The 24,212-nt window shown below is 43.3% G+C and overlaps 1 long non-coding RNA gene across 1 annotated transcript in view; it reads left to right on the top strand.

Moving 5' to 3' along the window:
• Window positions 1–21,126, top strand: part of LOC142740406 (uncharacterized) — an 83,299-nt gene extending 62,173 nt beyond the window's left edge. The window contains exon 4 of the long non-coding RNA XR_012880647.1: window positions 20,694–21,126. This is a non-coding gene — a long non-coding RNA (uncharacterized LOC142740406). The remainder of the gene's footprint in view (window positions 1–20,693) is intronic.
• The last annotated feature ends 3,086 nt before the right edge of the window (window positions 21,127–24,212 follow it).

Here is a 24,212-nt window from a genome sequence, read left to right as displayed (position 1 = left end):
TTACACAGCTGTTTTCAGAGAAAATAGCATCTGTTTTTCAGCCATTTTTGAAGTTGAAAACGTTTTTTCAGGCGTTATTTCTAGACGTTTTTGGAGCTGTTTTTCCATTGACACAATGAAAAACAGCTCCAAAAACGGCTCAAGAAGTGACACGCTCCTTCTTTTTACAGGGTGTTTTTTTACGCAACATTTTTTAAGACGGCTGCGTAAAATAACGCTCCGTCTGAACGAAGCGCACTTTTTCCCTTTGAATTCAATGGGCAGATGTTTGTAGGCATTTAGCTAACGTTTTATCAGGTATATTTGAGGCATTTTCTAAACAGTTAAGGGGTTTTAAGTTGATTTATATTATTTTTTTGGACATTTTAATATACAGCTTCTATGTATCCTGTATACATAGAAGCTGTATCGTTCCATCATAGCTGATTCCGTCAGGTCAGCAGGACTGACAGCTTGGCTGAAAGCAGACAAGCAGGATCCAGCTATTAATGATAATATCTAAGTTTATGAAAAGGTTGACTTTCTCAATAAAGTTATAAAGTGATGAGAACTTAGTAAAGAAACATTGCCATAAACATTTGGTGACTTCATTGTATTCTTTCCAGGTCTTATCCCCGTTAGGACCCAGCCTGTTTTGGCCTTGTGGACACAGATGATTTTTTCAAATCTCACGTGTGTTACTTTATGTGGTAATAACTCTGGAACGCTTTTACCTATCCAAGCGATTCTGAGATTGTTTTCTCGTAACATATTGTACTTTAGGTTAGTGAAAAAATTTGGTCGATAAATTCAATATTAATTTGTGAAAAACGTCACATTTTAGCAAAAATTTGCATTTTTCTAAATTTAAATGTATTTGCTTGTAAAACAGATAGTAATACCACACAAAATAGTTACTAGTTCACATTTCCCATATGTCTACTTTATGTTTGCATCATTTTTTTTCACGTACTTTTATTTTTCTAGGACGTTTCGAGGCTTAGAACTTTAGCAGCAATTTCTCATATTTTCAATAAAATTTCAATAGGCCATTTTTTCAGGGACCAGTTCAGTTCTGAAGTGGCTTTGAGGGCCTTATATATTAGAAAGTCCCCATAAATCACCCCATTTTGAAAACTGCACCCCTCAAGGTATTCAAAACCACATTCAGAAAGTATTTGAACCCTTTAGGCGTTTCACAGGAATTAAGGCAAAGTAGAGGTGAAATTTACAAATTTCATTTTTTTTGCCAAAATTCATTTGTAATAAAAAAAAATCTGTACCACAGAAGGTTTTACCAGAGAAATACAACTCAATATTTATTGCCCAGATTCTGCAGATTTTAGAAATATCCAACATGTGGCCCTAGTCTCCTAATGGACTGAAGCACCGGCCGCAGAAGCAAAGGAGCACCTAGAGGATTTTGGGGCCTCCTTTTTTTAGGAATATATTTTTGGCACCATGTCAGGTTTGAGGAGGTCTTGTGGTACCTAAACAGTCGAAACCCCCAAAAAGTGACCCCATTTTGAAAACTACACCCCTCAAGGCATTTTTCTAGGGGTATAGTTAGCAATTTGATCCCACAGTTTTTTTTTGCAGAATTTAGTGGAATTAGTCTGTTCTGATGAAAATCACCTATTTTTCTGTGGAAAGATAGAATTTTTTCATTTTTACAAGGAATAAAGGAGAAAAAGCACCTCAACATTTGTAAAGCAATTTCTCCCGATTACGGCAATACCCCATATGTGGTCATAAACTGATGTTTGGACCCACAGCAGGGCTCAGGAGGGAACGAGGGCCTTTTGGATTTTGGAGCGCAGATTTTGCTGGATTGGTTTTCAGTGCCAAAACAGTGGAAACCCCCCAAAAGTGACCCTATTTTGGAATCTACACCCCTCAAGGAATTTTTCTAGGGGTATGGTGAGCATTTTGGCCCCTCAGGATCTTTTTTAGAGCTAAGGTGACCAAGAAACAGCGATTTTGGCGCTTTAAATTCTTTATTTATTACAGCGTTCACCATGCGCAATAAATTAAGTTTTAATTTATTCTGCCGGTTGGTACGATTACGCCGATACCATATGTGTATAGTTTTTTTTAAAGTTTTGCAGCGTTTGCACAATAAAATTACGTTTCTATAAAATAATTTATTTTCTGAGACACGTTATTCTGAGCCGTAACTTTTTTATTTTTTCATCAAAAAAGCGGTGGGAGGTCTTGTTTTTTGCGGGACGGGTTGTAGTTTTTATTGGTATCATTTTGGGGTAAATGCGACTTTTTGATCACTTTTTATTCTATATCTTGGGAGGGGTGGTGACCAAAAATTAGCGATGCTGACAGTTTTCCGTTTATTTTGTTTGCGGCGTTCGCCGTGCGGAAAAATGAATATTATAGTTTCATAGTTTGGGTCGTTACGAACACGGTGATACCAAATATGTGTACTTTTTTTTAACGTTTTCATTTTTTCCCTATAATAAATGACTTATTATAGGAAAACAAAACCTTTTATTTTTAGACTTTTATAAAACATTTTTATAAACTTTTTTTTTACTTTTTACACTTTATATTTTTGTTTATTAACTTTTTTTTTACTTTTTACACTTTCTTTTTTTGACCTGCAGCTCTGATCGCTGCTAGAATACATTACACTACCTAGGTAGTGTAACATTATTCCAACTGTCAGTGTGACAGTTGGCTGTTCCTCATAGGCTGACATACATGGCAGACTTGGGGGCCGTTGTCTAGCCCCCGGGTGCCATCACAAGCATCAGAAGCCCCCACGATTGCATGGGGGCTGCTGATGCGCTACAAACCCGCTACATGCGAGCCCCGCATGTAACGGGTTAATTGCCGAAATCAGCGGCGATGAGCCGCTGGTCGGCAACACTGGAGTGTCAGCTGTCGTGGACAGCTGATCTCCAAGTTCCCGATGCACACTGTCGCTGACAGTGTGCCATCGGGAACGACACAGTGACTTTCTGTCACTCTGACAGGAAGCCTATTAGGACCAGCCGAAGGTTGGTCCTGATGGGCTTCCGTCCATGGCAGACCCGGAAGCCATTGTTTGGCTTCCGTTTGCCATAGTAACTATCGGCAAACCCCGCGATTTCGGACCGGGGTCTGCCGATATGTTAGAAACCCCCAAAATTCGGCGATTGCACCCGATCGCCGAATTTAAGGGGTTAAATCGCCGAAATCAGCGGCAAAGGACCGCTGGCCGGCAAGAGGGGAGTGTCAGCTGTCGGCGACAGCTGACCTCCTGGTTCCCGGTGCACACTGTCGCCGACAGTGTGCACCGGGAAAAACTCAGTAACTGTACGTCCTCGTGCGGGAAGTAACCTCCCGCAACGACGGACAGTTACGTCCTGGTGCGGGTAGGGGTTAAACAAGTCACCGGAGAGTCGGCAGGTAGCTGTAGACAACATCAGGGAGCACCCATGGTAAGTATATGCAGTTTTTAATTTTTCATTGCAGTATTTTCGCAGTTGACATTCTGGCCGAAGAACTGCACCACAATTTGGTGCGGTTTTTCGGACGAAATTCTCCGCGGAAACCGGGGCGGATACGATGTACCTTTACGCAACGTATCTGCCCTGTGTCATCTTACCCTTAAAGTGTATCTGAACTTTTAAAAAACTTTTGACATGTCATAGTGAGCTGTCAGAAGGTTGATCGGACTGAGATCCCCTTCGATCGCTAAAACTAAACTTGTCTGAGTTGGAATAGAAATTGCTTCTGTTTAGAACCCTGTATGAAAAAACGCATGGAAATACTATGTATTGGTGTGGAGAGCTTTACTAACACATTTTGGCATTCCTGTATTGGCCATTTTTTATAGTATTTCCAGAAATGACAACTTAATAAAAACGAATGTAACCAAAGAGTAAAGAAAACATACAATAAAAGCTCCTGCAAGAAAGATGTTAAAATAGGAGACATGAAAGTTCACGTAGTAGATGTCATTATATCGTCACCCTTACATTCAGAATCCTTATGATTTTATATGACAAGAAAATAGTCTGTAATCATTTTGTTCTTTCTCTATTATGTATTTTTTTAACTTTACTACTAAAACTATTTTTGTGTGTATTTGTAGAGGTCACCGCATCAAGACACTTTCATTTTTTAAACATAAATTTTCCACCTTTTAATTTTTTAAATGATGCAATTTATATTCTTAGACTCCTGCACTACACCGCGTTCCAAATTATTATGCAAATGTTATTTTTCACTGATTTTCCTAACTAGTCGATGCAAATGACAGTCAGTATAATCTTCAAGCCATCAACAGTTGGAGCATAATGCAAATTTTATTGAACAAATCTCCTAATGATAACAGGTTTTTTTTTAGAAGTAAAAAAACTCAAAATGCTTCACATTATTATGCACAACAGAGATTAAAATATTTTAAATGTTGTAAAGAGAACTAAAATGGTAATTTGTTGAATTTGCAGCATCAGGAGGTCATATTTACAGAAATCAAAAGCTCTTTCAATAAAAAAAACTTAACAGGCCAAGTTACATGTTAACATAGGACCCCTTCTCTGATATCACCTTCACAATTCTTGCATCCATTGAATTTGTGAGTATTTGGACAGTTTCTGCTTGAATATCTTTGCAGGATTTCAGAATAGCCTCCCAGAGGTTCTGTTTTGATGTGAACTGCCTCCCACCCTCATAGATATTTTGCTTGAGGATGCTCCAAAGGTTCTCAATAGGGTTGAGGTCAGGGGAACATGGGGGCCAGGCCATGAGTTTCTCTCCTTTTATGCCCATAGCAGCCAATGACACAGAGGTATTCTTTGTAGCATGAGATGGTGCATTGTCATGCATGAAGATAATTTTGCTATGGAAGGCACGGTTCTTCTTTTTGTACCAGGGAAGAAAGTGGTCAGTCATAAACTCTACGTACTTCGCAGAGGTAATTTTCACACCATCAGGGACCCTAAAGGGGCCTACCAGCTCTCTCCCCGTGATTTCAGCCCAAAACATAACTCCGCCACCTCCTTGCCGACGTCGCAGCCTTGTTGGGACATGGTGGCCATTCACCAACAATCCACGACTCCATCCATCTGGACCATCCAGGGTTGCACGGCACTCATCAGTAAACAACACGGTTTGAAAATTAGTCTTCATGTATTTCTGAGCCCACTGCAACCGTTTCTGCTTGTGAGCATTGTTTAGGGGTGGCCGAATAATAGCTTTATGCACACTTGCAAACCTCTGGAGGATCCTACACCTTGAGGTTCGCGGGACTCCAGAGGCACCAGCGGCTTCAAATACCTGTTTGCTGCTTTGCAATGGCATTTTAGCAGCTGCTCTCCTAATCCTATTAATTTGTCTGGCAGAAACCTTCCTCATTATGCCTTTATCTGAACGAACCCGTCTGTGTTCTGAATCAGCCACAAATCTTTTCAGAGTACGATGATCACGCTTAAGTTTTCTTGAAATATCCAATGTTTTCATACTTTGTCCAAGGTATTGCACTATTTCACGCTTTTCTGCAGCAGAGAGATCCTTTTTCTTTTCCATATTGCTTGAAACCTGTGGCCTGCTTAATAATGTGGAACGTCCTTCTTAAGTAGTTTTCCTTTGATTGGGCATACCTGGCAAGCTAATTATCACAGGTGTCTGAAATTGATTACAATGATCCAAAGAGCCCTAAGACACAATACCATCCATGAGTTTAATTGAAAAACGAATAATTAAATGTTTATGACACTTAAATCCAATGTGCATAATAATTTGGAACACGGTGTAAAGCTAAACCAGATGGTCAATGTCATATAGGGGACATTTAGATAGATATATATGAGATAGATCGATAGATAAATACAGCGGAGTAATGGTCGCAGGGGGAGTAATTGTTGCGGACCGGTGGGGAAGGGAATCCTCACAGACTGCCACATCAGGCTCTGGCACTGTGCCGTAGCGCATATATTGTCCTAACGTCTAACGTCCTATGCGCCAATTCGCCGAGGCCTGAAGTGGCATTTTATGGGGATTCGAGGCTGGTTCTGAAGAAAATTCAGGTGTGGTGGGCCCTGAAGCAAAGTCAGGGGTGGTAAGTAAATGTTTTGTTTTTTAATGTCTAGGCTCTGATTTAGCGGTGGGCAGCATTGGGCCCCAAACTTCTAGTTTCGCCTCTGGATGGGTAAATAGATAGATAAATAGATATGACTTAGATAGATAGATATGACTTAGATACATAGATATGAGATGGGTGGGTAGATCAGAGGCGTAGCTAGGTTCTCCTGCACCCGGGGAAAAGATTAAATTTGGTGCCCCCGAACTTCTTTCCCGACATCTCCTTCACCCTCGCCATGTTTGATTTCTCTACCAATCAATGAGGTGTAATTTTTTTTCCACATTTTTTTTATGTAACTCTAGCATAAAAGCATTTCTATATTTTACAAGCAATATAGTTCTATATACAACACCAGAACCAAGCTAAGTACACATATACAACACCAGAACCAAGCTCAGTACATATATACAACACCAGAACCAAGCTCAGTACATAAATACAGCACCAGTACCAAGCTCAGTACATATATACAACACCAGAACAAAGCCCAATATATATATATACAGCACCAGAATAAAACTCAGTACATAAATACAGCACCAGAACCAAGCTCAAAATACATACAGCACCAGAACCAAGCTCAGTACATATATACAGCCCCAGAACAAAGCTCAGTACATATATACAACACCAGAACAAAGCTCATTACATATATACAGCATCAGATCAAGATCAGTACATATATACAGTGCCAGAACCAAGCTCAGTACATATATACAGTGGCAGAACAATGCTCAATACATAAATACAACACCAGCACAAATACAGCTCAATTTAGTGCAACCCCTGCCGTATAGGTTGCACTAAATTGTATACAGCTCCCAGCATGGTCCAAACAATGGTAAGGATATGCTGGGAGTTGCTGTTTCACAAGAAAAAATCATATCACCCATCATCTCGCTGCAGATCATACAAGGACTACAGTGCTGATTAGAGGCAGAATAAACATTTACATAAAGTGACTCACAGGTGACGATCTCAGATTCTAGATATTTTTCTCTTTTCTTCTCCATCTGGTCCAAACCTCTATGATGACTTCTCCCGGCCACAGCTCATTTCTGCAGTTTGCAACTTAGATGTCTTCAGCTTCTCAGTTTTCAAACATTTCTGCACCTATAAAAAAAATAAAGTTCTCATGGTGCCAGACACTGTGCCCCTAAATATAATAGTAAAATACACTGTAACTCTAATTATAATAGCACCATACACTGTCCCTAATCATAATAGAACCATACACTTTGTCACCGATTATAATAGTGCCATACACTGTGCCCCCCCACACACACACACCATGCCCCCTGTAGATAGTGCCCCCATAGAGCCCCTGTAGATAGTACCAAGCATATAGCCCCCTGTAGATAGTGTCCCACATATAGCCACCCCTGTAGATAGTGCCCACATGTAGCCACCCCTGTAGATAATGCCCTACATATAGCCCCCCTTTATACAGTGCCCCACATATGGCCCCTTCTGAAAATAGTGCCCCACTTGTAGTCCCCTGTAGATAGTGCCCCACATATCGCCCCCCCTTAGGATAGTGCTCCACATATAGCCCACCCCTGTATATACTGTCCAACATATAGCCCACCCCTGTAGATAGTGCCCTACATATATCTCTCCCTATAAATAGTTGTAATGTCAGGATAGGGAGACAGACAGGTGAGCCCTAATCTACCCGCCACTCAGTCCCTACCTACTTGCACAGCCCGTCCTAGGCAACGGCGAACAACTGAGCGACGGTCCCTACGCTCAATAAGTGCACGACAGACAAACAAGACAAGGGTACACAAAAGCAAAGAGAAGTGGGGCAGTTGCCCACGGCAACACCGTGAGCAACAGAGTAGTGGACGAGCCGAGTCAAACCAGGAGAGTACGTGGTAACAAAAGCAGAGCAGGAGAATAGTCAGTCAAGCAAGGGTCAATATGAAGCAGAGGTCAATGGTAACAGCAGGAACAGCAGAGCCAGGAAACAAGAGAATCACAGGCAAAGGACAAGCAGCAAATGAAGGTATAAGTAGACCAAGGGCAGGAGCTAAAACTGTCTGGCCAGGCTGTGATAGGCTCTCCCACTCCTCAGCTTACCAGCCTGAGTGGTAGCAGATCGAGTCACTCTAGCAGACCTAGGAACAGATGCAGGCTGATTAACCACGGGCGTCGACACAGAAGCTGTGTCAGGCAAATCCTTTACAATAGTGCTCCACATATAGCCCACCCCTGTATATAGTGCCTTACATATAGCTCCCCCTATAGTACACATATATAGCCCACCCATGTATATAGCCCATCCCTGTAGATATAGCCCACCCCTGTATATAGTGTCAAACATATAGCCAACCCGGTAGATAGTGCCCTGCATATATCTCCCCCTATAAATAGTGCTCCACATATAGCCCACCCCTGTATATAGCCCACCCCTGTATATAGTGCCTCACATACAGTATAGCTCCCACTATAGTGCTCCACATATAGCCCACCCGTGTATATAGTGCCTCACATATAGCTCCCCCTATAGGGCTCCACATATAGCCCACCCCTATATATAGCCCCCCCCCCCTGTAGATAGAGCCCCCTGTAGATAATGTGACTCACATTTTTATTAGGATAAAAAAACAAACTTTACATACTCACCCTAATCCCGTTCCCGTGCCATCCGGTGGCAATGCAGACCTGTTCTCTTCTGAGCAGGTGTGCTGGGGTTGAACGACGTAAGAGGCGCGATGACGTGATCTCACCGCTTGAGTCGTTGAAAGGCGCTGATTGACAGGGCAAGTCATTCTGCCCAGTCAATCAGCGCCTTTCATAGATGCAAGCAGCGCGATGCAAGCAGCGCTTAAATTGTTGAAAGGCGCTGAATGGCCGGGCATGGAACGTACCCGGCCATTCATCGCCTATAGAGCAGGAGGTGGTGGCAGTGGCTGGTTTCAGTGGTGCCGCCGCCCCCCCATAAGAGGCAACAGGCCCCCGTCATGGACGGTGTGGCACTGGCGACCCTCCACCTTCCCTCTTAGTTGCATCCGGGGCACATGCCCCGCCTGCCCCCCCTAGCTACGCCCCTGGGGTAGATAGATATGACTTATATGAGATAGATACATATAAGATAGATGAATAGACAGACAGCAAAGCTTGCAAGTGAGCTGTTGAAAACAGTGTCAACCTATTGTGTATGTTCTAACGGCCAGCATGAAAACTGGAATATTGTAAGATTTTTTAAAGAAAAAAAAATAGAATTTACAAAAAAAATTATAATACAAACTTGATTTTAAATAATTTCATTTTCTCATGATACATTTCCCTTTAACTCTTTTTGTGAGGCACTGAGGGTATGTTCACACGCTTAATAAAAAACATCTGAAAATACGGAGCTGTTTTCGCTGCGTATTTTACGGCCGTTTTTGGAGCTGTTTTTGTATGAAGTCAATGAAAAACAACTCCAAAAACGGCTCAAGAAGTGACATGCACTTTTTCGCAAGCCTTTTTTTTCAAAAAACGCTCCGGCGGAACAGAACGCTGTTTTTTTCCATTAAAATCAATAAGCAGATGTTTGGAAGCGTTCTGCTTCCGATCTTTCCGCCGTTTTTACAACAGTTAAAGCTAAATTGTAATGAAACAAGACACAATGTCATCGTCTCTTGCGCTAATTACATCCTTATGAAAACATATTTTAGAACATTTTGTAACAGACAAAGACCATAGTTGGGTAATAATTAGCTATTAGAATCCACTATCATGCAAATGAACAACACATTAAAGTTATCAAGTGGGTGATTATCATGCAGATCAAGATGTCCAAAAATTAGTGAAGGAAAAATGACGTCAAAATGTGCATTTCGCTGTTCCAGTGTATTTTTAGTTGGAAATTGTGCTACTAATTATTCATCTTCTAGCTAGAATTATCTTTTTGAAAAATCTATTTTTGACCAGACAGCCAAGAGTCTAGGTTGGCGATAAAACCCCCAATCTACCACTGCTGCCGGTGTCCTACTCACAGGCTAGGAAGCTGAGCTATGAAGAACTATTTCATGGGCTCCTCATTCAGTAGGGCTTCTTAAGACATCCTGTGCTCAGGGCCATATTATGGGCCCAATACCCCAGGGCCTTTGCCATCTATGGGCCTCCACCCCCATCCTCAGTGTTATCCACAGTAGAGTTTATTTACCACCCTTATAGCTTGGCTAGAACCTGATCACTTATTTGGGAAATTCATAGCACTATTACTAAGGCAGTGTATGGCGGTATTATTAAGTACTGTATTACATTTTATTTGGGCACTATGCAAATCTTTTATTTGGACAGCGTATGATTGTATTATTTGGGCACTGCATTGTACTGTTATTTGTAAAAAAAATTGTGAGTTGTGATTTTTTTTATATTTTTTTAGCTGTATCATTTTATCTTTCACCTGTAGCTGTTTTTTTTTGTTAGGTAGTCCTCCTACCCTCCAAAACAGGCAGTGGCGTAACTACTGCTGCAGCAGCCCCATATCTCCCAACCGTCCCGGATTCGGTGGGACAGTCCCGGTTTTTCACCGATGTCACTGGCGGTCTGAGCAATGTCCCGCCCTGCCCCGAACCCTCCCTGTTGCCAGCCACGTCCCCCTGCAAGGACGCTGTCTGCACAGCATTCTGCCTGGAAAGAGGGAGCAGACACACTGGAGCGGTGCACTGCAGAGGAAAAGAAGCCACAGGACAGTGGTATGTACACAGTTTAAACAATATAGTGCCTGGGAACACTAGCGTTTCTAAAATCATAAAATAAATGACATTATTTTATGATTTTAGAAACTCTTGTCTCCAGGGACATTCTTTTTGCGGCTCCCGCAAATCCTCTCGCGCCCCCCTCGTGGCCCCCCCCTCAAGAACTGCTGTAACTTCTCCCTCTCTTGCCAGGAGAGAGAGAATAGTAATGGTGGTAATAAAAAAAATCTATCTATCTATCTATCTATCTATCTATCTATCTATCTATCTATCTGTCTGTCTGTCTGTCTGTCTGTCTGTCTGTCTATCTATCTATCTATCTCATATCTATCTATCTATCTATCTATCTATCTATCTATCTATCTATCTATCTATCTATCTATCTATCTATCTATCTATCTATCTATCTATCTATCTATTATCTAGGTCTACTCTCGCCTTATCCGCTATCTCTCTGCTAACTCCATTCTAGACACCTTACAATCTGGTTTCCGCACTCTACACTCCACAGAAACTGCCCTTACTAATGTCTCAAATGATCTCTTGGCGGCTAAATCTAACGGCAAATCCTCTCTCCTGATTCTTATGGTTCTCTCTGCTGCCTTTGACACTGTAGACCACAAACTCCTACTTAACATGCTCCACTCTATTGGCCTCCAGGACGCGGCTCTCTCTTGGTTTTCCTCCTAGCTCTCTGACCGCTTGTTCAGTGTGTCATTTGCTTGTTCCACTTCTTCTTCTTCGCCTCTTCCCCTTGCTATCGGGGTTCCTCAGGGATCAGTCCTAGGTTTGCTTCTCTTTTCTCTCTACACAGCTGCTATTGGACAAACCATCAGCAGATTTGGCTTCCAGTACCATCTCTACGCTGATGACACCCAATTATATGCCTCTTCCCATGACATCACCCCTGCTCTAATACAAAACACCAGTGATTGTCTGTCCGCTGTCTCTAACATCATGTCCTCTCTCTATCTGAAACGGAATCTTTCTAAAACTGAGCTCCTTGTGTTCCCACCATCTACTAACCTCCCTAAACCTGATGTCTCCATCTCTGTGTGTGGCACTATCCTAACTCCTAAGCAGCACGCCCGCTGTCCCTATCATAATTCCTAAGCAGCACGCCCGCTGTCTCTATCATAACTCCTAGACAGCACGCCCGCTGTCTCTACCATAACTCCTAAGCAGCACGCCCGCTGTCTCTATCATAACTCCTAGAAAGCACGCCCGCTGTCTCTATCATAACTCCTAAGCAGCATGCCCGCTGTCTCTATCATAACTCCTAGAAAGCACGCCCGCTGTCTCTACCATAACTCCTAAGCAGCACGCCCGCTGTCTCTATCATAACTCCTAGACAGCACGCCCACTGTCTCTATCATAACTCCTAAGCAGCACGCCCGCTGTCTCTATCATAAATCCTAGACAGCACGCCCGCTGTCTCTATCATAACTCCTAGGCAGCACACCCGCTGTCTCTATCATAACTCCTAGGCAGCACACCCGCTGTCTCTATCATAACTCCTAAGCAGCACGCCCGCTGTCTCTATCATAACTCCTAGACAGCACGCCCGCTGTCTCTATCATAACTCCTAGGCAGCACACCCGCTGTCTCTATCATAACTCATAGGCAGCACACCCGCTGTCTCTATCATAACTCCTAAGCAGCACACCCGCTGTCTCTATCATAACTCCTAAGCAGCACGCCCGCTGTCTCTGGGTTATTTTTGACTCAGATCTTTCCTTTACTCCTCACATTCATTCACTTTCACGCTCCTGTCATTTTCACCTCAAAAACATCTCCAGAATCCGCTCTTTTCTTACGGAGGAAACCGCCAAATCTCTCATTGTTGCTCTGATTCACTCTCGTCTTGACTACTGTAACTCATTACTAATCCGTCTTCCCCTCACCAAACTCTCCCCTCTCCAATCTATCCTCAATGCAGCAGCCAGGCTCATATTTATGACCAACCGCTGCACCAACGCCTCTAATCTGTGCCAGTGACTGCACTGGTTGCCCATCCCCTTCAGAATAAAATTCAAACTTATTACTCTCACCCACAAAGCTCTCCCCAGTGCTGCACCTCCTTACATCTCCTCCCTCATCTCTCTCTACCACCCTACCCGTGTTCTACTTTCTGCCAACAACCTTAGATAAAAATCCTCCATAATCCGAACCTCCCACTCCCATCTCCAAGATTTCTCTCGTGCTGCACCCGTCCTCTGGAATGCGCTACCCCAGACAATCAGACTAATTCCAAATATCCACAGTTTTAAACGTGCCCTGAAAACACATCTATTTAGATCGGCCTATAACATTCCCTAATCTGACTCCTTTCCATGGCCCTCCTTCTAGATTAGTCATCAGAATTAGATTCTCTCACACTCCTTCTCTTCATGTCAGTCATACACGGAGACTGGCTGGTGACCGGCTCATGCAGCTTTATGTTACCACCGCATGTGTATAAAAATGGCTGGACTATTGTACAGAACAAACACTATTACACTTTGTGTCTCCTTTATTTCCTCATAGATTGTAAGCTCTTGCGAGCAGGGTCCTCACTCCTCAGGTTTGATTTGTTTCATGTTCCCTCTAAATTGCAAAGTACTGCGTAATATGTTGGCGCTATATAAATAAAGATTATTATTATTATTATTATTATTATCTATCTCATAACTCCCAAACATCCCGGATTCAGCCGGACAGTCCTGGATTCCGGGCATTGTGTCCCGCTGTCCCGGGCGGCCGGGGGTATCTCCCGCTGTCAAACTAATTCTGAAGCAGGGAACAGCCAGCTCCCTGCTTCAGAATTAGTTCATAGCGGAGGAGCATGGGGAGCTTCTCCGCTCACCGAGGGTTCTCCGGACACATCGCTATTTTAAGCGCTGTGCTCGGGGAAGCCCTTGACGGTACTGTCCATTTATGAGCGGAAATCCCGGCTAGAGTCGGCAACGGGGATTCCGCTCAAGTATTTAGCCACTGACGTCACTGTCCATATATGGACAGTACCGTCAAGGGCTTCACCGAGCACAGCGCTTAAAGTAGCGCTGTGTCCGGGGAGTCATCGGCGAGCGGAGGAGCTCTCTCCGCTCTCAACTAATTCTGAAGCAGGGAGCTAATAGTTTCCTGCTTCAGAATTTGTGGCTACTTCTTGAGCGGAATCCCCGTTACCGATGATCTGGCAGGGGATTCCGCTCCTAGAGGAAACCCTGAGGTTACTGTCCATATATGGACAGTGACGTCAGTGGCTCCTCCTAGAGCGGAATCCCCGGCCAGAGTCGGCAACGGGGATTCGCTCAAGGAGTAGCCACTGACGTCACTGTCCATATATAGACAGTGACATCAGGGCTTCTTTCTAGTAACGAAATCCCCGGCCTATGCTCTGGCTGGGGATTCCACTCCTAGAGGGAGTCCCAATGACGCTATCTATAGGGTGGGGGTAGCTCTATCTACAGGGGGGTGGCACTATCAACATGGAAACTGTGGCCCTATATAGGGGCTCGATCTAAATGGGCACTGTGGCACTATCGAGAGAGCATTGGCACTTTATATATGGGCACTGGCACTAGGGGCAGCTTTGGGGGTATTATACTGTATAAGGGCAGATAGGGGGGCATTATACTGTATGGTGGCAGCTATGGGGTATTATACTGTATGGTGGCAGCTAGAGGGCTGTATGGCACTATCTACAGGGGGGCTATATGGCACTATTTACAGGGGGCTGTATGGCACTATCTACAGTGGGGGCTGTATGACACTCTATGTGGGGGAGGGATGGCGGGTGCTATCTACAGAGGGGGCTGTGTGGCAGTCTCTACAGGTTGTGCTGTATTGTACTATACAGCGCGGGCTGTATGGCACTATCTTCAGGGGGGCTGTATGGCACTATCTACAGGGGGAGGTGGGGGCACTATCTTCGAGGGGGCTGTATGGCACTGTCTACAAGGGTGGAGGGGGCACTATCTACAAGGGGTGGTGTTACAGTGTCTACAGGGGGGCTGTAAGGCACAATCTACAGGGGGGCTATGTGGCAGAATCTACAATGGGGCACTATTTACAAGGGGGACTGTGTGTGGCACCTAGGGGAGAGCTATGTGGCCCAGTCTTTTATAGTTACGCCCCTGAAAACAGGGAATGGGCCCCAAATAAAGATAATATTTTGCTCAGGTGCCTATACAGACCTTGATTCATCGCTGCCTGTAAAATGGTAGGAACAATTTTTTAATTCATGAACAAAGTTAAGGTACTATTACACAGCCATGGGCCGCGTAAACGAGTGCCAATCAATGAGACAGCTCGTTGATCGGCACTCGTTTGCTCATATCACATGGAGCAAGGATTGCTTTTGTATAGGGACGAGCGCTCGTTACTTAGATCGCCCGTCCCTATACTGATTATACAGAGAGATGTCGACAACGCATCTCCTTGATTACACAGAGAGATGTGCTGCCGACACAGATGATTTTTAATTCTGCATGAAAGAGCAGATCAGCCGTTTGCTCATTCATCGGCTGATCGTTGCTCATATTACACAGGGCAATGATCAGGAACAAGTGGTCATATGAAAGCTTATTTGCCCTATCATTGGCCCGTGTAATAGGGCCTTTAGTCTGAGGGCCAAATAAAAATAAATGTTTAAGTTCTTATGAAGTCTCCTTGTCCCTACCATGTCACAGGCAAAAACAGGATAGCACAGCAGCTCTAAAGTGTGAGGATCCCTCCAAACAATTCACTGTATCTCAATTTCCTGGACACCATTGAACATGTCGTGGTCAAGGAGGGGAAAGTTAATATTGGGATTCATGGCAGCCATACTTGAACCTTAAGGTTTGGAGCTAAAGTTTCTAAGCTTCTGAAGAAAGTTTATGAAACTATTTTGAAGAACGACATTAAGTGCCTTGGTTATATAGGTTTTAAATAAATAATTTAAAGTGCGACTGTGGATTGGTGTGGTTAAATAATGTGTATCACTTCTGGCAAAAAACAAAAATTCAGCATTTGACCAGAGACACGTATCTCTACATGGCCTCATGGGGTGGTGAATAAACCACTGGGTCCCTCATGTTTCAGGGCCCGGAATCAACTATTACCTCTGCATCTCTTATGGCTACTTCCTTGAAACCCTTCGCTACCTCAGACCACCAGGTAAGCATGTATTAACCTCTCCACTACCCTAGAGGTTAATGTCAGGGGTTAATATCAGAGGTGCTGACATTAAACCCACCACTAGTCCAGACCATTAGACAAGCAGGTGTTAAACATTTTTTTGCTGGACTATCTTGCAAACCAGAAAGGTTGTTTACATAAGACTGACTCAATTATCCCATTAAAGACCAGCCATGGAAATATCTGTCCTGAGCGGGTGTTAGTTTCCGCATCAATAGATATATGGGTCACTGGAATCTTGTGGGTACTGCCCAGTGTACCTACAGGATCAGTGGCAGAAAGGCGGCTGTTATACAACTCAATCACGGGATGCCGATGGGTTACCACGGCAGCCGGGGGCTTAATGACGGCCTCAAGGTCTGCTATAGGTATCTGCCTACTAGGCTATGATTGTCATTGTAACTTTGAGAATGTTTTAAAAAACTAAGTATATAATAAAAAAACTTTATTCATAAATTTGTTGTTTTTTAAAAAGGTTCACTTAGGTTCACTTCAAAAAACAAGCCGTCGTATGGCGAATTCAGTGAAAAAAGAACAATATTATGGCTCTTGGAATGCAGCGACACAAAAATGACTTTTTTCCCTATAAAACATGTTTTTATTGTACAAAAGTCATAAAACAGAAAAAGAACCCCAATACTTTCTTGACATCGCTGTATTCGTACCTACGTGTAGAATAAAATTAACGTGTTATTTTAATAACAAGATAAACGGCGTAAAAAATAAGCAAAAAACAGTGGCAGAATTGCTGTTTTTTTCCTTCCTATTAAAAAAACGAATAAAAGCTAATCAATAAATTATAATATAATATAATAAATAATATATCCCAAAATGTTGCCATTGAAATATAGCACTCGTTCCACAAAAACAAACACTCATACAGCTACATCAACAGAAAAGTAAAAAAATGATGGCTCTTAGAATGCGAGGATAAAAAAAAGAAAAAAAAAAAAGTTTAGTCAATAAGGCCAAAACAGGCCTGATCGTTAAGGGGTTAATAGCCTTGAAAAAGTTGTGTCTTGAAGAAAGCAGCCACTTAAAATGTACAAAATATGCAACAACAGAAAATAAAAGTAAGCACAAATCCTTTACAATGTTATGGTATGGAACACATATAAACACTATGGGGTAATTTATTACCTTCTTTCTACATTAGGTTTCCCGCATAGAAAAGTCGCAGAAGGACCCAAAAGTCAGAGCAAACTGTGACTTTTGGCCTTCTGCTCCACCCTTGCCGCTTTTGTGGAAAGTTGGCAAGACCACCGGGACCCGACAAATTTATTATAATTTACGCCACGAAACTGGCGTAAATTGTAGTGGAAATCTAGGCCAGCTCCTAGCTGCTGTAAATTTCCCTGTTTGGGTGTAGAAAGGCAGGGGCCCCTTCCTTGCCTTCCCCCGACCTGACTACCACCCCTTTCCATTGAAACTTTAATTAATAAAAAAAATAAAAACTAATATTACTTAGAAAAAAATTATACTCACGGCTCCTCTACTTCCCTAGGGTTCCCTCATCACTTCACCGCAGTTCATACAACAAAGTGACGCTGGGCAGGGTCAGGACATTGCATGCGACACAGCACTGATGACTTTGAAGAGCTGCCCTGCATATAAGATACCGACTCTGCTCGGCGTAGGGTCCTTGTATAAGCGCCACTGGAATAATGAAGGAGCCGGGGGGAGAGCGGCGACGTAATTATGACCTTTGGGGTTTTTTTGGCCGAAGGAGGGGAATGTATGGCCCACGGCCCGGCTGAAAGGGGCAATGCATTTATTAAGAGGCTTTTGTCTCTTAATAAATGTGTCGGAGTTTACTCCAACGTTTTAGTTTATTAAGACTGGCGAATGAAAAGCCAGTCTTAATAAATTCTCCCCTATACGGTGGTGGATTTTTCGGACTGGATTGTTCCTTTAAGTTTAAAGTATATACATATATATATACATTGTATACACACCTACAATCCATATGTTTAGGACAGTTGAATTTAGCCAGAAATAATTGTATTCTTGGCCGATTTAGAAGAATCTAGATGCAGAATAGTTTATAATTATATTCTTCTGCATTTAATTAGATTACGCTGGCATGGAGCTCATCCAGAACGGTTCTAGGCATAATGTCACTGAGTGATTACATTAACGCTGAATGATAACAAGGAAACAAAGGCCAGAAGTTTTTAGGAAGATTGCAGTCAACCATATGTTCCCCATTGTCATCATATTATGCAACTTGTTATGAATTTTAATTTTCATTTCTGATAAAGTTTTATAATTAACATTTTTTCCAAGCAAATGAAAAGTAAAGTCTAAAGAAGTTGCACGGTTCGGCGCATGGTTACTTGAATGTTTCAGTCTACTCTTAAAGTTAATAATGGTTATCTTTTCAACATTATAAACTGCCCCGTCCACATGTACCCGAATAATGTTGCCTTTTTTTTTGCATTATTACTTTTTTTGTAGTAAGAATATGCACTTGGCAGGGGACTGTATCAACAACCCATGAAGCAGCAAGGTGACCAACATCCCTGTACTTACATTTGAGTGTAACGTAGTGGTCACCATTCTCAAATACAGCGAAACCTCTTTGAGCCAACCACAACAAAATTGCACAGAAAAATACTTTTTTTAAGGGGATGGTCCTCTCAAAGAAAAAAGTACACAGAATGCAATTTAAAGTGTGTAATGCATGTCACGATCCATGTGTATGTGGAGCCACTAGGTCACACCGCCGTAGCGGAGTCGCAGCTGGCCAAACAACAGTCCTAGTAAAATAGTACCTTTAATAGTCCAGACCGTAATGGAGGCTCGGCACAGATGAACTTGTAGATAACAGACGTGGTGTATATCAGCAGGCGTGACCGGTGGTACAACATGACTCCGACAGGTTAAAGTACAGAAACAGATATAGCACGGGATACAGGATACAAGTAGCAGGGCACGGGAACAATGGGAACAGGATAACTCTAAGGGACCATTTGCTAAGACTAACATGGGTAAACACAACAACGCTCAGGCAATGAGTGAAAGGGCAGAGCCCTTTTTATAGTCCAGTGTGATCATGGGCTAATCACAGATCTTACTCATGTGTGTGCACTGGCCCTTTAAGGCCAGACGCGAGCACGTGCGCACCCTACGGGAACCAGTGCAGCAATGCGGAAGTGAGTGCTGGCGTCTCTCAGGAGGGAGATGCCGCCCCACACTCACTCGTCCATAGCTGTGGCCATCGGGGGGCAGGTAAGAATGACGGTCCACAGCTGTGGACGTTACAATGCAGTCAACAAACATGTAGCGCTCTCATTCTTCGACCCCATCATGGCTCTCCTCATTCCTAGTCCCCAGCTTGGCTTTTCTCTCATTCCTAATCTCTAGCATGGCTCCCCTCTCAATTATAGTCCCCAGAACGGCTCCCCTCCAAATCCTAATACCTTACATGGCCCCCCTCTGATTCCTAGTCCCAAGCATAGCTCCCTCCTCTCATTACTAGTCCCCAGCATGGCTCCCGCTCTAAATCTTGTTACCCAGCATAGTTCCCCTCTTGGTCCCCAGCATGGATCCCCTCTCTTTCCTGGTCCCCATTAGGGCTTCCACTCTCATTTAGCATGGCTCCCTCTCGTATTCATATACAGTAGAGTACAACAGCATTGTTCCCCTCATTTTAAGATCCCAGTCAGGATCGACTCTCCTCATCCCCCCTCATTGCTAACCTTGACACTCCAGTGGCAGTCTGTAGCTTCCCTTTCTCAGCAATCCCATGGCTATTCAGTGAAGCATGGCGTGTGCTACACCCTACCGTTCCCTGATGGCCTCCCTTCTCCTCCCTTCCTTCCTATGACACTCCGTGGTGCTGGAAAATGCTCATGCTCTCTTTGCCCCAATGATGCGGTGCAATGTTAGCCAATTCTATCCCTTCATGTGCCTCCTGCTCTCTCCGGTCCAGTGATGCAGTGTGGCCACCATCCTTATCCAGATAATTTACAATGCATAGTAACCAAACCGAAAAAGCAACATGAATCTATATGCCCCAATACAAAATGAATAAAGTACATATGAAGTTCAATGGGTTGATTCAAGGGTGTTAAACCCTAGCAGCATCATAACTCAATATATAAGACCAAAAGAGAACAAATGAATGCTGAGAGACGAAAAAGTAATGAAAAATACAAAAAATACTTTATTAACATCAAATAAGTCATACAATAATAAAAAATCCATAGACCAACAGTTAAAACACGGAAGCTCAACTGGGAATTGCCCAAAATATACACAGAGGGTTAAGTAAGAGGAGTGTGGAACCCCTAATAGAAATGGTATATAGATTGTATACGGTGATATCAAATATAATCAGCTTGAATAAGCAAAAAATATAGACCTATTTGAGTGTATACAACAACACAAGGTGTATATAGTGTGTACCCAAAAATAATAACCCAAAGGTTCAACCAGTATATAATATTTGAATCAGGATACAAGCAATACTGGGCACCACACATATATTAGGCATGCAGGATAATTAAACATGCATAGAGACAAATAAGGGGGGTATGTTTACACGAATAAAAGAAACATAGTATGAAAATCTAACATACCCATGGTGGAGAAACGGGACAGTTCACAGCTGAGATCCACCCCAACGCGCGTTTCGTCGCAAATGCCTTCGTCTGGGGGTGGTGTTAGGTTGGAGTCAGGGACTACTTGTATAGGGACAGACCAATGGACAGAGATGATTGCACCTGATGTAGATGCTAGATAATAAGGTTATCTGCCCTGTATACTTACAGGTCGCTGTCTCCTGGACGGCAGAGAGGCCGCGCCCACGACGGCATCAGCAGCGACGAGCCGGAGCCGGAAACACGTCACCGCGTCAGGAAGACCCGGTCACGTGGATCAAGCAACCAGACACGCCACAAGAGACGAAGATGGGGGCCGGACACCAAGCACCAATGAGAGAGCGACACAGGGAGAAGAAACAGCGCTTGGTAGCGCTGATGGGAAGCTAATGGAATATGATAAGTAGACAGCGATCTGAACCCATGAGATACACCAGTGACATAATAAATAGGTAGTATGTGTCATCAACTCATGTATATAAATAAATACATACGGTAATAATGTAGCATGGATCGTCATTTATACCTACACCCTATATATAGCCATCAATAACTTTAATAAAAGCAATGTACTTAGACGGTGAGTGGAGGTAAAATGAGTGAATCTCAATATACGGACGTGCATACAAAAAAATGATGAAAGACAAGTGAATATATATGTGTATGGGAACTAATAAAAAATAATAAAGAAAGAGTGTGTGTGAACAATGAAAAACAACAAGTCCGGAAATACCAGACAAATAAAGTAATAAAATGAGTACAATATGTGATACATTGATGAAGAGGAGTGTGAAAATAACACACAAATGAGTATGGGAAAATACAAAGTGCAAAATATGAATATTTCGCAGAGAAAGTTTACTGGTTTGGACCAGAAGAGAGGTCCTGGGAGCCAGAAGAGAATCTCAACGCTCCTACCTTCATTAAGAGGTTTCTCTCTCGTTCTGGTCCCAAGAGGAGGGGCGTAAGGGGGGGATACTGTAGCGTCCATGGTCGCTGACCACAAACTCCTTCCATCCAGTCGACGCCCTTCTCCCCAGAGATGTCTGCATATACGGCCGTCCTGTTCCACAGTGACCACAAGGGTGAACTTGCGTGCTTAGTCGAGACTTAAGAAGCCAGAGCGCACGCATGTGGGAGATTGAGCTGATTGCTCCCAGAGCACCCTGGGCTATGGGAAGGTCTCAGCCCCTTCCTCCCACGCCTGAGCGTTGTTGTCGTATCCTAAGTTTATCTTGCTAATGGTCCCCCAGTGTTTCCTGCTACCAGTGTTTCCTGTATCCTGATCTAGTGCCGTGCTGAGCTGTTGCCGTGTTGTGCTGTATACCACGTCTGTCCTGCTACTCCACGCCTGACGTCTACCTGCTGCCTAGTCCCAGCCAAGCCTGCCTTGTTACTGTCCGAGCTGCCAAAGGTACCCTATATGAACTATAGACTCTGACCTGCGCCCTGTTGGCCAGCTGCCATACCGCCGAGGCTGTATGGCCCAGTGGGTCCACGAACCCTACGTGACACTGGTCATGAAGAGTATAGATAGATGACATTACTAATGTTGGCTTGGCGTTAAAGAGCTTGGGAAGGGATTGGATATAATCCTAGAACACATCAGAGAATCAGACACAAGTTTTAAGAGCAATCGGGGCACTTACAATTCGTAGCTTATTTATTTTGACCAAATTTTAGTGGGCACATATAGTACTATGTCTCTGTATCTCCATGAAAATCATGTAGGTAAATTTAGTACTGCCTCCCTGTCTTTCCCTGTAAATAATGTATACACAGATAATACTGCCTTCCTACCCCGTAAATAATGTATACACAGATAGTTCTGCTTTCTTATCTCTCCCTGTATATAACATATACACAGATAGTACCACCTCCCTGTCTCTCCCTGTAAATCATGTAGGGAAAGATAATACTGCCTCCCTCTCTCCCCTAGATAATGATTCAGATACAGATAGTACTACCTCCTTGACTTTCCCTGTTAATATTGTATGCACAGAAAGTATTACCTTTATCTTCCTGTAAATAACTGTTTTTTATTTCCCTATAATTCACGTAGATGGTACTGTTTCCCTGTCTCTCTATGTAAATGTCGGCACATATAGTACTGTCTCCCTGACTCTCCCAGTAAATAATGTATACACAGATAGTACTGCATCTTTGTCTCTAACTGTAAATAATGTATACACAGATATAACTGTCTCCATGACTCTTCCTGTAAATAATGCAGGTCTTGCCTCCCTGTCTTTTCCCTGTATATAATGTGTACTTATGTACTTAGTACTGCCTCCGTCTCTCCCTGTAAATAATATATACAGAGATGGTACTGTCTCCCTGACTTTCCTTGTAAATTATGTAGGTACAGATAGTAGCGCCTACCTGACTCTCACTGTAACTGACATAGACACAGATAGCATCCTCTCACAGTTTCTTCCTGTAAGTAATGTAGTCATAAATAGTACTACCCTTTACATATCTCTAAATGATATAGACATAGATAGTACTGCTTCTTTGTCTTTCCCTGTAAATCATGAAGGCACAAATAATACTTCTACCCTTTCTCTATATATAAATGTAGGCACATAAAGTACTACCTCCCTGTGTCTCCCTGTAAACCATATAGGTACATATAGTACTTCCTCCCTGTTTCGCCATGTATATGTTGTAAGCCAAGATAGTACTGTCCAGAGGCGTAACTTGAAGCTCCTGGGCCCCGATACAAAATCTGTAATAGAGAACCACACCTACCATGGGTCATTTCTGATACTGGTGCCTTCTTAGTACTATACTAACATTTTGGACTCCTTCAGGCAGCAGAGCTCGGGTACAACTGCTACCTCTGCACCGTCTATAGCCCCTGGTATTGCCTCCCTGTTTTTTCCCTGTAAACAATAAAGCCCCAGATAGTCCTACCTCCTAGTCTTCTCCTGTAAATGATGTAGCCACAGATAGTACTGGCTCCCTGCCTTTCCCCGCAAATCATGTTGGTACAGATAGTTCTGCCTCCTTGTCTCTTTCTGTAAATAATGTAGACACAGATTGTACAGTAAGGGCCGGAAACAGGCTGCAGGCCATAGGGGTAGGCCGGCATGACCAGGGGGACAGGAAGGTAAGGGTATAACATTTGTAATAGGAGGAGTAGTAAAGGAGTTAGAGGCAAAGAGTAGGGATGGCTTCAAGGGACAAGGTCAGGGTCTATATAGGGACGAGCAAGGGGTGCTGACGGCCATTAACGGGCAGTCAGCACAGGAATTGTCCCGTCCTCCCTCCCTGTTTTTGATATATGCTGAATTTTCTTAGTATGGCTATGCTTTGCTCTTTCTTTTCACTTTTCACAGGTACATGGCTGGTGGTGGTTTGTCGAAGATGGAGTCACAGTGGCTGGGCGGATCGCAGGGTCCTTGGAGTTGGTGGTAAATTGGTGTAGGAGGATTCATCGTGGGTATAGTCCCTCCCAAATTATACAATTTGTCAGTAGTCTGGCTTATTTTGGGCTCCTGCTGGGTGGTGTCCCGGGGAGTGGTTTACACTCATGGCAAGCCAACTGCGGTTATAGCGGTGCTCCTGAGCCTGTGGGGAAACGGCTGGGAGTAAACATATATATGGTGGGCATTTTGGCACCAGAGTTTTGTAGCTCCAAGGACTCCCTTTTCTCATTGTGTTTTTTATTGATGAAAATAATGGTTG

The sequence above is a fragment of the Rhinoderma darwinii genome, chromosome 2 (genome assembly GCF_050947455.1).
Source record: "Rhinoderma darwinii isolate aRhiDar2 chromosome 2, aRhiDar2.hap1, whole genome shotgun sequence".
Classification (NCBI taxonomy): domain Eukaryota; kingdom Metazoa; phylum Chordata; class Amphibia; order Anura; family Rhinodermatidae; genus Rhinoderma; species Rhinoderma darwinii.
Note: the sequence above shows the minus strand (reverse complement) of the source record. Positions and strands in the feature narration are given on the sequence as shown.